The 15870-nt window shown below is 43.8% G+C and overlaps 1 protein-coding gene across 2 annotated transcripts in view; it reads right to left on the bottom strand.

The window, feature by feature from the left end:
- The window catches only part of PDE7B (phosphodiesterase 7B), a 293064-nt gene that overhangs the window by 171241 nt on the left and 105953 nt on the right, over positions 1 to 15870 (bottom strand). The gene's annotated exons all lie outside the window — the stretch shown is intronic.

The following is a 15870-nucleotide window of genomic DNA, read 5'->3' as shown; positions in this document are numbered from 1 at the left end:
CCGAAACCTTACTAACTCAACTTTTTAGACAAGCCATAACCAATATGCAAATCTAATTTGAATTTCACATCTTCTTAAACATCTGTTGCTCATGCAATAACAAAACAGCAAACAGAAGGAGGAAAATAGAAAGAAGCCAGGGGCCCTGGCTAATGCTCCAAGTGGGTTGTTAGCTCTTGGAAAACCAACATGGACCATGGTAATTAGAGCAACTCTCTAGTATGAATTTGATTGACATGTTTTCATATATCTCATCAGTTGAATCATTGGCTCTTAGAAAATAATTTTTTATTAATTTGCTAAATTTTTATTGAGGACCTCCTGGTGGCAGGCACCATGAAAAGCAAGAAGGAATACAGTGATGGCTAAAACAGATACTGTCCTGCCTTTATTATCTCAAATTCTGTAAGTTTAGTCAATTGTTGGATCCACAGCATTTTGTCAGCTTCTTCCAGTTGGTATCTATTAGGTTGGTTAGATTTTCAGTTTGCTTAATAGGATTGAATTTTTCAGAAGATGGAGAAAATTAAGTTGAAACGGCTATGTTTATTAGAAGGAAGTGAATTCCTACATAAACCCAACATGAAAACAGAGAGACAGAAGACTATATTCCAGAAAGTCTGATTACATAAATGTAGGCAAGATTATATAAGGGATACATTTCCTTAGTGATGGCAGGTAACTGATAACACAGATCAATCTTATTTTAGATGGACGGAGATTAATTTTTCTTGTAACAGCCTTACCAACTATTTATTAGCTCAGGGACATCCATCAGTCTGCCCTTTCCATAGAAAATACACGTCATGCAGTAAACAAAATATATGCCCTTAAAGCAAACAAAACAAAGCAACAATGACAACAAAACCCTTCTCTTAACTCAGTTTGTTTGAGATGAGAATTTCTTAATTATCAACCAATTCTTAGGTTTATAATTCTTTTTACCCACTTGACCAGAACACTATTTCCTTTGAACGCTTTATCCCAACAGCATCCCTAGGAAGAACACGTTTTGGATCCTCCTTGCTACCCTTCCCTTAACACAAAGTAATATTGTGTATTACGGTTGGTCCTCATATTCTCTCTCCTACTCACATATGAATCTTTTAAAGACTAATTATCATTAGAAGGTGAGCTCTTAAAACATAGCGTCTTGGACTCAGAATGGACTGAGGAGACATGTGGTCCCCAGTTCCACTTAATTCACATATTTCCTTTAGAAGACCTTGGAAGACAGAGTTCAAGCTGAATGAGCTGAGTGCTACAGACCTTCCTACTTTATGACTGCAGCCAGTTCTCTTCATCAGGAGGTTCTGCCTTGTATTTTACAAAAAGCTGCCTCCTTCTAACTTCCACTTCTTCCACCCTCGGGAACCACAAAGACGTCAGATTCTTCTTCAAGATGTGAGTCCTCAAATATCTACAAAAAATATTTGTGGGTTGTGTCCTCTCTTAGGTTTTCCTTCTTAGTCTGAAAGAGCTCTGCTTCCTTCAACTTCAGTGCCTCTTAGGATACGGTTTCTGGAATTTGGCCAGTGAGTTCTTTACTCTAGATACTGTTCTGCTTTTCTTTATCCCACATGATCTGCAGTGCTTAGGTTGGACACGATATCACAAGGAATAGTATCCCTCCAGACTGTGCAGTTCACAAATGCCATGGGCCCGTGTTGTGGACTGATGGTTTGGGTAAAAGTGTCTTATTTTTTCCTCTTTGGAAGAAAGAAGTGGGAGTAGTTGTTGCAACCAGTTACTAGTTCTCATCAGTGGGATTACAAACACGCTCCATCTTTGGAGTAGATGAATATCTCCAGTAATAAGCGGGATCTGTCTTATGAAAGTTAACTCAAATACCACGGTCTGAGGGGTGATCAAGGAAGGAAGGCTCAGGTCTGTTGCCTCCATTCTGTATACCATAGTCACGGACAGAATGTACATCTACCTAGTATTTGAGTCTAATATTAACTGGACAGAGAAATCCCCTGTTAATCGAATTCGGGAGCCACACCATTCATCTCACAAGTCTGAGGCCTGGGACCAGAGGAGATCTCACACACAATGCTGAATCCAGTGGGATCGTGCCCCAAAGTCCTAGGAATTGGCATTGCCTTGCTCGTGCCAGCAACCCGGAGGCACTTGCTGCAATTCTGACCAACTTTCATCTGAGCTGAGACTAGGATCCCCGGTCATTTAAAAAGGGCTGCATTCTGCTCAGGACTATCTATTTCTCCAGATGCGTCATCCATTATAGTGCCATCACGAGGTTAAGGATCACTTTGTTATTTAGGGGAAAGTTTCAGATACTTGTAAAGATAATTTATTCTGGATAAAGACACTACTTTAAAGATGTTTAGTTTACACACAGTGTCTGTCAATAACATAGAGCAGAAAGTTTACGGGATTACCGTAGTTCTCTCCTAGAAGAAGTTCTAGGAGCATTTGGAGGCCAATGTACAAACAACAACACTGCTTCCTCTTCTCGCTCCTTCTTCTCCACATGTAACAAGACTGTACCCAAGATGGGGCCTGTTGTATGATGAGAATATTTTAATCTCTTTTTCCCCACAGAGTGTGACCAACCTCATCAGATTCTTGGGCTGTGATAGATTGGAGCTTTGGGAGGAAAAAAATAGACTATCCTAATGATCAGAACTTTGGCAAATAATATAAAACATATTTTCCTGGAACATCAACATTCAAAATTTATTTCCTTCATAATACCCCTTTCTGAAAGAAGCTTCTTGAAGCAAGTGATGCTAATACAGTTTCTTTGCAGAAAGGAGATTTGGAAAAAGTGAGCAGGTAAAGAATTGTGACTGTGTTGTTCTCTTTTCTCACTCCCGTTTTCTTCGGATCTGGAAGATGGAGCTGTCCAGGACATATTTAGCGTCAAAATGTGAAGAGGGTACCTGTGTCATCTTGCTGGGGGCCATCAAGTCAGGATGCCTACACTGAAAGCATAACCATATTTTAACTTCCTAAACACAAGCCTGTTCCTGTTCTGTAAGCAAAGCTTGATGGAGTTTCTTTAGTATTCAGCTTATAAAAAGCTTGCTTAGCTAGATGCTGCTACACTTTTTCTAAATGTTTTCCCTTAAATAAACAATATTAATAAGTTGTTCTAAAGTTCACCATTTTGCAACGTTCAGGATGAACATTTTCGCTTGTTTAGACATTTTCACACAATGCACTCAGAGGAGAGGGCCAAAAGGAAAACGCCATCACCTCAGTTACTTAAATTACTCTCGTTCAGAGATGTTTTGGTAAACAAGTCAAGGCAGCTCACACTGCCATCAATCAGCCTCACCTACACATACTCAAAAAAGGCTAGGTTTGTGCTCTTTACAGATTCAGTAACATGAAGGCTCCAGCGAAGATGAGCAGACACTGAACCGAGCTTTGATTCTGAGGCTCTGGTGAGTGGTACGGGCACCTTCTATAAAATGCAGGGCTGAAATCTCAGCTAGAGAAGGAACTGCCTTATAATTGGATCCCAGGAGTTTTATTAGCAGTGGGATGGGAGGGGAGCCGAGAGCATCATCTGGGTGCCTGAGCAACGAGTCTCGCAAACACCCTGCTACATGGGATCTGGAGACGGAAAAACTGTTCTCAAGGGCTCCGTGGCCCCGTCTGCTGCCACCCTGATCAAGACCATCAAAGCTAGCGCTTCTCTAAGCTGTAAATTTGCCAGTGCATCGAGGAAGGTTCCAGTTGCTCTGAATATGAAATGCTTGGAATTAAGCCAGGCTTGAGCTAGCTAAAAGATAACTGGCTTCATTTTTCCTACACTCCAAATCCTTCCAGGGAATAGAAATCCTTTTGGACACTCCAAACAATGTTTATCTGTCTTATCTTTTGTGCGTATGCAAGAAATGTGCTTAGGCGAACTGAGGTTGTCCACAGCAGCTTTAGTTTTGATTCTGATGAAGCAACTTTGCCAAAGTGGAGTCTATGTCCAAAGAAATCATTCATTCCCTTTTAAGATGAGAAAGATCATCTTTGGACTAATCTTCCTGCTCCTTCGCAGGCTCCCTTCTCCATCCATTTTCATTTCTCTGCCTATCTAGAAAAAAAGGTAGAAAACTTTGGACCTCCAGAGAAGGGACATTTCTGTGATGGTTCCGAGACCTCTAGTCATCTCACTGGGTCCAGCCACAGAAAGCTGCAGCCAAGGCACCTTCAGGGCTCCCAATAGCTGGGCTCAGCTCAGCTATGAGGACAGATGGCACTACAGGACACGTGTGGCTGAATAGGGGAAACCAAATGATTGGGAGGGTTTTGTTCTTTTCCCAGTGGGGTTTTCCTCTGAATTTGTGGAAAATACAGTAACGTGACACTTTCTTTTCGAGGACAAGGAAAGGAATCCAAATGAAGACTAAAGTCTGGTGCTTGAACAGGGTGAGCCCGGTAGCAAAAGGGCAGGTGAAGGGGTGGTGGTGCTTGGGTCACTCACGTAAGGTTTTGATTTCATTCCATTACCTCTAAGGGGATGGCAATGGTTCTGGAAAGTTGTTCAGAGCTCCTTCCATCCTCCCTGTCATGTAGCCTTTGCATTTTTGTTTGATTGCTTCTGTTTTCTTTTCCTTAGGGCTGATGAAAATTAGGGGGAGTGGGGGCGGGTGGGATCAGAGAAGCATAGTGCCAGCCTTGGCGGCTCCGAGTTCCCCCAGGTGCAGGTTCTGGATCCATCCCCTACATGATCTCAGTGGACCGTCACGGTGACTGTTTCCACAACTGCAGGTGAGGAACCCGGCACGTTACAAGTAAGGATCTTTTGTTATCAGAATTCATGTTCACGTCTGATTCCAGAGCCCCAGGTTTGTAACTACCATAATAAAAGGAGGAATCTCCTTTACTCTTCTCATTTTTCTCATGTTAAACCCAAGTCTAAATCTTATTTCTATAGGAGAATTCAATATATATATTTTTTGGCCTGGAAAACAGTCCCAGATTGGGTCTGTATAAGCCCCCACATGCCATGTGGCACACCACTGGTCACCCAACTGACCCCTTTAAAATTAGCAAATTAATATAAGCATTTGTCAGCAAGTTTCTGTAATCAGGCATTAGTTGTTCAAATTGAAAATATCTATATCTCTCAGGTTAGATGAAAACGTTTTAAAACATTAATAGAAATATGGTCTGGGAAGTCCTAAGTTGGCAGCAGCAGGAACTGTCATTCCTGAATCTGTGCTGGCATCTGAATGACATTAGCCTGTTTTTGGAAACTGGGAGACTACAGTTGACTTCCAGGTCCTCTGATGAATAACCTTGATGTCTTCGCAGGGACTCCAAAATGCGTCACTCCTTACCTCAAGCCGACTGTTTTATCAACAATCCTGGCTGATGAAAAATCTTCCTGCAATTGTTGTATTCTTGCTCAAAGCATGCCTCTTTCCCCCATTTCAGCTGGTCTGATAGGTGGATGACAGAACTGCCAAAAACACGCTGCAGGGGCATCTGGTTCTGAAGAAAAACACGCCAGGCTTTTCCGCTTCATTTCTCACGCCTCCAGAATTTGTAGTATATTGAGGAAAACTATTTTGCAAGAGGTTGCTAATGATGGGAGTAAATGCTCTGGGCTTGGCGTGCAAGCACACACGTATGGGAAATGAAGAAACCTGAGTAAACAGAACATAGGGCCTTGCTGGCAGCAACGGACATCTTCCAAGATTTTCAAGTCCCTGGGTGCAAGAGGCAGCACATTCCTAGAGCATTTTGCAATGGATTCTAGGTGTTTATACAGAAGATCAATATGTTGTTATCGTTAGAAATTAACGATTTTACCTAGTCTGCAGAGCATCTCTTGCTCGGGAAGGCTTAGAGAAACGCCTATAGCATATTGGGAAAGTATTTACAATAAAATGCTCAGGTATGAGATATGAAAAAGAAAGCAGTTCCTATTTAGAAAACTTTAGTGCTATAGCCCACCTTATTTAAACTGGATTTAAAGAAAACTTTTACGAGCTTTCAGACAGATTCAGCAACTACTGGCGGCTCTTCCCAGACCTCCATCGACTCAGAATTCAGGTCCTCGCCAGCGCCCCTCCTTGCCCTTCTGCCGGCTGAGTGTTTACAGAACGCAGGTAGTTTTCCTTATGAAAATGCTCAGCTGATATTGTGCACACATTCAGAGTATGTAATTCTGAATGCAGGAGACAGACACTGCACAAATTACCTGGATCATTTTCCCTGGGACGTAGCCAGGTCTCTCTGGCCACCAGCTGCGGTTCTGAAGCTGGTTCAGACCATCATAGGTCTTGCTGACCCAGCAGCAGCCCAGCGTGGCCGTCAGAACCCATGGCTTCTGCAGACTCCAACTGAGTTGGTGCACTTTTAGCTGTAATATTTCAAGACAATGGGTAGCTTTGTGCCTATCCTGTCTTAAAATTTTTCCTTACTTGCCACAATGATTGAAATTCCTCCATTAGATATTCACTCCTTTGGAGATATAGCATATTTTCTTAAAGAAAAAGGCAAATACCCAAATATTTCATGAATATTTTGATTTAATTATTATTTACCAATTAAACTACCATTAATGACATGGATTTGCTTATCAGATTGCTTTTCTCCACAAAAACTAGATGAGAGCACTTAGCGATTAGAAGTTTGGATGAGATTAGTTGGGAGAGGAATGTGAGAAAAAAATATTTAGAGGACATAAACGTCTTCTCAGAGAGGACAAGCAGACCTGAATAAACCCACTCCATGACCAAGGACAGGGAGCACCCAGGGGCCGTGAGCACCCAGGGGCCAGAAGAAGGGCATGAAAAGGTATGTGCTGCATTTCCTACAGAGGAAAAATGGCCTCAGTGAATGTGTGGGTCATCTCAGTCCACCTTCTGTAACTTTGCTGCGATGGTCCACAGACCACCAGCAGCAATATCACCAGGGAGCTTGTTAAAAATGCAGAGTCTCAGGTCCCATGCCAGACTCCATTAGAATTTACAGGTGCACAAGATGATCACGTGACTCGTAGGCAAGTGGAAGCATAGGTCTCTAACTGGTTCCTCTGAGTGACAGTGTAATGCATGAACCGGCTGCTAGTGGCTCCTGATTGGACAGGGAATGTACACTGGATCCAGGCTGGGCCAATCAGGTGATCTCTCTGTCATCTAAGTTGAGACAGAGAGAAGAAAATAAGAGGCAGAGAGGGAGAGGCTAACGTGTGGACCTCAGAGTCAGAGAACTCTTGTCTGCAGACAAAGAAAAATGGAGCCAACAGTCAGAGAAGCAGGCTCTCTAGTTCCTATTTCCAGTCCCTTCCCAGGTCTTGGCAAGAGGTTTACCAAAACCTGAGTTCTACAAAGCAGCCTGGGTCCTTATAGTAACTCCTCCTGCTGTGTGCTTAAGCCAGCCTGGTGTGCTGTTTGATACTTGGAACCAAGAGTCCTAACAAATATAGGCGACATGAGTCTGAGTCGGGTCTAGAAAGAGAAGGAAGGCAGGGGCCAAATATAACTACAAGGTTCACCTGACTTAGCCCAGGTAGACACAGTGATGACAGACTGGTCACGTTTGAATGCTTCACAGACCTTCTGAGAAAATGTTGTTCTCAATCTTCTGGAGTGTGCTTGCATGCTGGTCTCGTGAAGTCCCATGTCCACTTGGGAGCACTTGGGAGCTGGTCATCTGAGTTGGCTAGTGTTTTTATACTACCCAGCACCTCCCCATCCCTTCCCCTCCTTTGCTACCTCATCTACTCACATCTCCTGTTCCCAGTCTGATCAGCTCTTAATGATAGTAAGTTGCTCTCTGTCTCTACCTTGGCCCAATGAGAGCTGTCTGTCAGATTAGAAGACCCATTTCCACCTTTAACGCAGGTCTGGAAGCTACTCTGCTGCTACTTTCTCTTTGGTGAGCCAGGGAGATCATAACCTTCAGGGTCTAGGTGAGTGGGAGAAGATGTCCTTCATGCCAAGAGAAACCAGCCTTTTTGACTTAGGTTTCTGCTTGAGTCTTTGGACGCCTGAATCTATTCAAGTTTTCTTCAGGCAGCTGGAACCTAATCTGCATCCTAGCAGATGGCAAAAGGATTGTGGCCCCTCATCAAACTCCTTCAAACCCATTCTCTTTGGAGTTGGGCGATGTGTCCGCCCATCTTCACACGATCAGGGCTGGATCCCCAGATCTACGATCTTACAGCCATTGCTAATGCTATGAGCCTCCAGAAGTCCGTTCCCCAAACTCCAGATTGCTTATCTGCTCCAGTGGGTTGGCTATTGTTATTGGGTCAACCAGAAGCAGGATGACCCCATCCCTTTGGACCAGATGATGTAGACTGTTGGCTTTTTGCTGTGAGGGGCCTGTTCTTCTGCCCCAGCTGGTCTCAGTTCACTTCTTTCCCCCCACCCCATGTTAACCATAATATTGGTAGTTGTGACAAGAGGAACTTAAGCTCTCTTAGAATACACAGATCGCAGGAGATGGATTTCTTTTCCCCATATCTGGACATCCTTGTAGAGGTCCAATGCCAGCAAGGTAATGGATGTCCATTCTCTAGTGCTTACATGCGGGGTCCTTTAGGTAATGAATGGGTGATTTCAGGACTTGATGCAGCCTGGGCAAACCAGAAAGAAGCCCAAACCAATGGAATGTCAAGGCTGACATCTCCAAAGTCATTACCATGTTATTTGAACATCACAGACTACTTGGGCATCATAAGGAATTTGACTGGCAAAGCAAAAAACCAAATTAGGGAAAATAGCCCTAGAATGGAACTCCAGGTAAAGGAATCACACAGGACCTCTGAAACACCTCTTGGCATTTGTCGCTGTTTAAAAGATGCATGAGGAGATCTTCTCCATCTCACTGTTTAAGCTCTCGAGATGGCTTTTCACAGAATGGTCCAGAGAAAGTTACAACAAATGAATTCTAGAGTCATGAAAGGAAAGGAAAGCTGTCGTGCACCTTGCTGGAGCTCTGCTGTCCTTGCTTCCTCTCCGCCCTGCTCACAGGGTCTTGTCATGGTGTCTCCCCTGTGAAAGGGCTGGAACAGAGTGCCCAGAAGTGGTCACTGGGGAAACAGGAAAATTGGCCCCTGAGGACCATTACAAGAGCTGTGAGCCTACTATGACGACCAGAGGACCCTCAGAGCTCCCTTGGCTCCCTCTTCTCCCCAAAGTGGCGTCAAGAGGCCTGGGAAAGCAGAAGTTGAACTGCAGAGAATACAAGTTGAGGAGTCAAGAGTAACATTCAGAAGGAATTTGAGTTTAATCATTCTTGATAAAAATCATTCCAAGGAGTTATATAGTTCCCTGCTTTCTACAAATATGCCAAACTCTTTTTTAACTAGTTTGATTATCTGGGATCTATAAATGGGCTGCTTTCAGGGGCCCACTGGTGTCTGCTGAGGTCTGGATACTGGAGCACCACTGTTTCTGGCTTCCCTCAGCCTTGCTTTTCTGGAAGGAATCTGCATGTAGGGTTCCCAAGGTTCCCGAATCCTGTTTCTGTTTCCATTCACTCCTTCGCCTGGCTGGAGATACCCTCTCTAGCTCACTGTCATATCTCACCACTGTGGGTGGGTCTAGTTCAGGTCCATTTCTTAACCCTCCCAGTCCCGGCCATGGGGCCACATTTGGTAACCCCACTGGGAATTATATCAGTTCTTCTGATTTAATTGTTCTATTTTCATAGCTCCCAAATCTATAATTTTCAGTCTTGCCTCTCATTTAAAATCTACCCTAAATCTCTTAAACTGCTTTAATTTGGAACTCTTGCTATTTCCTTGAACCCAATATACTGAAAATAGAGACCTCTTCTTCACTCTCCTGACTTCCTTGTCTCGGTCAGAGGCCCACAGTGATTTGTAAGGGCGTGTGTATGCTGTAAGGCTCTCGCTGCTCAGAGGAATGCAGATGTGCTTGCATTCCTGTCTGTGACGGTGCTGCGTTACATGCGGCTCTATGGAAAGGCAGGAGGGAAGATGCTGGAATTTGGAGTGCAAGCTTTTCTTTGAAGGATCTACTTTTCACTTTCCCCAAAGCTCAGACCCTTCCCAGTGGAAGGGAGGCGCTGCTTGTGGTGGCCCTCTGGGTGTGAGAGGGCAGAGTCAGGTAGGAACTTTTTGGCACATCTCTCTTCCCCCTTGAGAATCCCCAGAGCGGAAGTTGCAAAATGGTGGCCTAGCAAACTTGGCTGCATTGTATTTAAAAAAAAAGGAAAATTACATCAGCTGCCAACATTTACAAAGCAGGATATTTACACAGATAACTGAATTACCAGATTTTCTTGAAAACATTGTGGAGTCGGCTCCACAAAGCCTGCGTTCCCTCTTGGCACCGTGTGGCAGGAGCTGAGCAGCAGCTGCATGCTCTTAGGTGGGGCCCTTGCTCTCCAGGTGGCCTCCGCACCACCCCTGGGTCTTGCCTGGGTTGAACCTAGTCAGCTTCACTCTTATGCATCACGGGTCTGGCTCCTGGAGGTGTCTAAGTGTGTGATCTCTGGGGGAATGCCCAAGAGGGACATTTGGAGGCATGCACATCCACTCATAGACCTATATCTTGGAAACAATAAAAACTTGACACATGCTTATTGGATTGATGTGATTTGAATCTTTGGACTAGAATAGGTTGAGCCAGGAGGATGCTCGACTGGCGTGATAACAGTGATTGTACAGCTGTAGTTAAAGATAGCTATAAACCTTGATTTAGTTCAAGTACAGAAGCGTCTGTCACATATGCCTGACATACTGAGAATATACTTTCTGGGTATTGAAGTGCCTGGTTATTTTATCAGGCTGACTGCTAAGAAATGACACATGTCACAACCATCCAGCCTATAAAAGAGAGCCAGAGAATGGCATATACAATCTTGACTATTTCTCAGTTTGTTCAGTATGAGCCATTTGGGGAGAAATAGTCTACTTTCTTTTCTTTCACCTTAACCTGCTGAATATAATAACATTTCATCTTTGCCTATAAATCATTAAAATTTTCAGCTCAGGATCAGTGTCTCAGGGAATGTAATGAACATCTATAAAACAAAAATAAGGAAAGTCTAGTATTTTGAAGATACAGGGAGTGAAATAAAATATATACGCATTTGTTTAAATTTGAAGGAGAGAAAATTGATAGCATTTAAAATATTGCAGTATTATTTTGAAGATTAATGAAATAATGCTTGGAGAGCACATAGCACAGTCTGGCAACTGATAGTGTCCAGGAAATGTTAGCTACTGTTATAGATAATCAATTAATATTTAGCTGCTAGCAGGTGATTAGTTTTGCTCTAAGTATCTGAAAAGAGCATATTTTGCACGTTAAATTATCAAGATGTTAGGGACAACTTAGTCCCGTTCCTTGATTAGTGTCACTCTCCAGTTTGTAATTTCTGAGTCTCAGCCCAGGAGCCTATGACCCCTTGACCTTGAAGACTGAATGGGCTTCCTGCTCTTACTAGCCTGGCACAAACAGCCAAGATGGCATAAGTAGCTGATGGTGCCTTGGTTTGGTAATTGCTCTCCACTAGGCAACTAAACTGGGCCTCTTCCAACAAAACGTAATTTATTACAGAAAATAAGGGATGATATTAGGTGGATTAAAATAAGCCCCAAGACTTGGGGGGGGGGTGGCAGAAGCTTGCTTTAAAGACAATTACTGCAGTTTCCCCTCCTCACACCCACTCTCATCCCACCTTAACTGTGCCAAGAACGCCATACTATCGTCTATCTGCCTTGTGTTTCCTTTCTGCGTAGTCCATCGCCAACGCTCTTGGCTTATTTCAATGAGATGCGCAATATGATCCAACAGTGGTAGCGAAGACGGTTCACTTTCAACCAACTGGGTGCTGATTTATAGCACAGACACTGACCTTACTATTTTTTAAATAAAAACTTCTGCAAAAAAATACTTCCCATCCAAACAGTTCTGAGAAGCATAATGTGACTTCTTTTGTTTTGAGGCGTGGCTTAGCAAATAAACACACTGACTTCAAATGTTCCCATCTTATTTCCACACAACCTAAATGAGATTGGATGACTTGTGATTTATGCGACCACTTGAAATAAAAATGTGGTTATAATTAAAACCACATGAACTTGGATTTTGTAGCTTCTAAACAGTAAGATGGATGACTTCATGATTGCCAGGAGAGCCTCTCGCGCGTCCGGAGCCTCATGACCTGAAGGCTCACAGCCGAGCCCACGTCTTGTCTTGGGTGTGCTCGGTCCCTTCAGACAGACAGCCTTACAGCGCCGTCTCTTCTATGGCAGAAACAACCAGAGCAGCCACAACAGCAAAACAACTGCCACAACCAACACTTGTGCTTTGTCAAGCGCTTTCACTTGTATTATTATTTTATTTGGGCCTCTCAGAAGCCTGGTGGGGAAGGTGCCGTGGATGGGTTATTTCCATTTGTGGGGAGGAATCTAAGGCTAGGAAAGCTGACAAGATCACTCAACATTGAGCAGCTAATAAGTGGCAGAGTTAGAACTCAAACCAGCGCCTTTTGAATTCTAATCCGGTGATCTTTTTACTCAACCGTCCAACTCAATCCTTTCTGGGGTCCAAAAATAAAATTTTGATTTCGATGTTGCCTGTTCCCTTATCAGAGCTTTTACGCATGTTCACATGCCACTCTCTTTCTGGAATGCTCCTTCCCCAGATCACTAAAGTCCAGTCCTCCTTGGAGAGGGTTGGTCTGAGCGAGCATTTCCTCTACTGCTTTAGTTTTCTAGAGCTGCTGCGAAAGATACCACAGACTGAGCGCCTTAAACAACAGAGATTGAGTGTCTCACAGCTCTGGAGGCTAGAAGTCCTACATCAGGGGTTGGTAAGGTTGATTCCTGTGAGGGCTGGGAAGGAAGGATCTATTTCAGGCCTCTCTCCTTGACTGTAGATTGCTGTCTCCATGTTCATGTGCCATTCTCCCCATATACACATATCTGTGTGTCCAAAAGTTCTCTTTTTTTATAAGACCAGCAGTCACATGGGATTAGGGCCCACCTTAGTGGCCTCACTTTAACTTGATTACCTGTATAAAGACTTGATCTCCAAATCAGATCACGTTCTGAGGTACAGGGGGTTAGAACTTCAACGTACGAATTTCAGAGGGGCACAGTGCAGCCTGGAACACCCTCCTGCCACCGTCATGCTGCTCTCTACCCTCACCCTCCTGCCCATCTCAGTTAACAGCGTTGCCATTTATCTAGATGCTCTCTTTTCTTCTGTTTGCTACATCCAACTCTTCAGGAAGTTTTATCAGCCCTACCTTCGAAATATTGCCTGAATCCAAACTTCTCTCCATCCCACTACAGTCTCCCTGGTCCAAACCGCCAATCCCTCACTTGGACTAATGTCCTTGCTCCTTCCCAAAGCCCACATAGAATCTATTTTCCATACAGAAGCAAGTGTGAGCTATTTAAAACACACATTATGTCATGCTACTCCCTGTTCAAAATACTGCACTTAGAACAAAATCTGAACTTTCCATCGTAGATTAGGGACTCAATATTTAAAATGTATTCTGGGATCAGCTATATCAGGATCACCTGGGAGCTTGTTAGAAACACAGAGTTGGGCCCCATACTGCAGGCTTACTGAATCAAAATACCATTTCACAGTACGCCCGGGTTATTGGTGAGCACTTTACAGGTTGAGGGGCACTAGCCTGGAGAACCCTGAAGTATGTCCACCCACCTGCGTCTGTGAACTCATCTCCTTCCTGCTTCTCCTCCTCTTGTTCATCCCATTTCAGACCAGCCTTCTTGCTATTCCCACCCCTTTGTGGCTCTCTCTCTGCCTGGAATGCCTTCTTAGAGACTACTCTATCTAAAAAAGCTACCCCCCCCCCCCCCCCCGTTGTATTACTCCACTTTGTTTTTCTGCATGGTCTTTATCACTATGTGAAATTGAATAAGTATGTGTTTACCTGATTTTTATTTATTTCCACCAACAAAAGGTAAACTTCATGAGATCACAGTTCTTGTTTATTTCACTCACTGCTATTTCTTCCTAGGCAGAGAAGAATGACTGGCACAGGGTAGGTGTTCAATAAGTATTTACCAAAGAAATAAATATCTAGACTTTTGGTACAAGGTTGGTCATTTTTTGGTGCTGATTCAATTAATTGTTTTCTCTAGTAAAACATTCTTAGGCTGCCATTGACTATGGAATGGCGTCTTACTAATTTGCTACTCTTCATGATTTCCCCACTTGGGTTATTTTTCCTTCCCCTCTCCTGCAATCTCCCTCCTTCCTCACTGGACGAGGCATGGGGTTCTTTCCCACTATAGAGCACATCAAGAGTGGCTGGGAGTGGTGCAACAGGCAGCTCCTACTAAACTTTCCAAGGCAACATGAAATAATATAGCACTTGCAAACTCTTACTTTCAAAGACAGTAGAGAAAGGAGAGGGTTCCCTTTGCTTTGTTTTTTTGTGAAACTGGTTTCCCGAGCAGACCATTAACCATGATTCTAAGCTACTATTCAGGACAGGAAGGAGTCTAAGAAGGAAGCACAGAAACAGAGAGAGGCCATTAAAATGGAAAACAAGGCGGCTCTGGAGAAGCCAAGGACAGAAGGAACTCCCTAGGGAAGGAAGCTCCCTGGAGATGAGGGTGCCCGCACGTCTCTGTTCTAAGTCCCAACCACTTCAGGTGATACTTCCTCTAGTTTAACTTTCTAAGTTAGAGGACCATCAACCATATTGTTTATCTGGAGTATATATAACACTTGGTGCTAAATCCATTTATTGCTATTTTCCTAAAAACATCTTTCAGTACCCTTTTCAGGACAATGGGAATATATTTCTCCAAAACCATAATCCGAGCACTCTTTCCTCATTTTGTTAATTTGAAAAATGAAATAATGTATCAAGTATTCAAAATTAAATTTGGATCCCATGACCCCAGAGCTCGGGCAGAAGGCATCCCGTGTCCTCGCAAGGACTCCTGTGCTCTGGCTCCCAGGGCCTCTCGCGCCTCCTCCTCACTCCTGGGCTCCAGCACAGGGTCCTCCTCTGCTCCTTGTCCTCCAGGCTCACTCTTGCCTGGGGCCTTGGGACGGCTGCTCTTTCCGCAGAGCCTGGTTCCTGCTCCACTTCTCAGGGAAAGCCTGGCTGTTCTAGATGAACCCTGCACCCACCTCCACCCCCACCATCAGTGCTCCATCCCTCAGAGGCACCCCTGCCTTATTTCTCCCTTAGGAGGATTTTGCAACCACAGGCCCATTTAGAGCCAGTTTGAACGGACCCCATCTCTTATCAACAAAGTGATGAAGGATTGTCTTTCAGAAAAACTACACAGTCACGAAGCCATAGCACGTGTAAAACAAGAAATGGTGACCTGAAAGGACCTCGAACTAAAGATCCTCCTCTGCACAGAGCCCAAAGACTGGGACACGACCGGAACGTGAGTCAGGCTCTTATCAGAAGTGAATGGTCCCCCATTCAGGAAGATCCGGTGTTAATATTCCTTCCCCACCTCATCAAAAATGTTTAGAACCCCACCATAAATGTTTAGAACCCTGTCATAAATGTTTAAACCCCATCATAAATGTTTAGAACCCTGTCATAAATGTTTAAACCCCATCATAAATGTTTAGAACCCTGTCATAAATGTTTAACCCCATCATAAATGTTTAGAACCCTGTCATAAATGTTTAAACTTTTACCATAAATGCCTGAAGCCCACCAATCGGAGTCTGTCCTACCAGCATTTCCGCGTGCCAGCCTGTTCTCCTTAACTTCTGAAATTTCGCCCCAAATCCTTAATTGGGGAGATAGATCTGAGGGCACATGCCTCCTGTCTCCCTGCAGATGGATCTCACAGAATAAAAGCTGATTTCTCCCCCAAAGGCTGATGCCATAATTAATTGGCTTATTTATGTGCATTGAGCAGAGAACCCCAATTTTTTGCAGTAACAATTT

The sequence above is a fragment of the Equus asinus genome, chromosome 24, assembly GCF_041296235.1.
Source record: "Equus asinus isolate D_3611 breed Donkey chromosome 24, EquAss-T2T_v2, whole genome shotgun sequence".
Lineage (NCBI taxonomy): Eukaryota > Metazoa > Chordata > Mammalia > Perissodactyla > Equidae > Equus > Equus asinus.
Note: the sequence above shows the minus strand (reverse complement) of the source record. Positions and strands in the feature narration are given on the sequence as shown.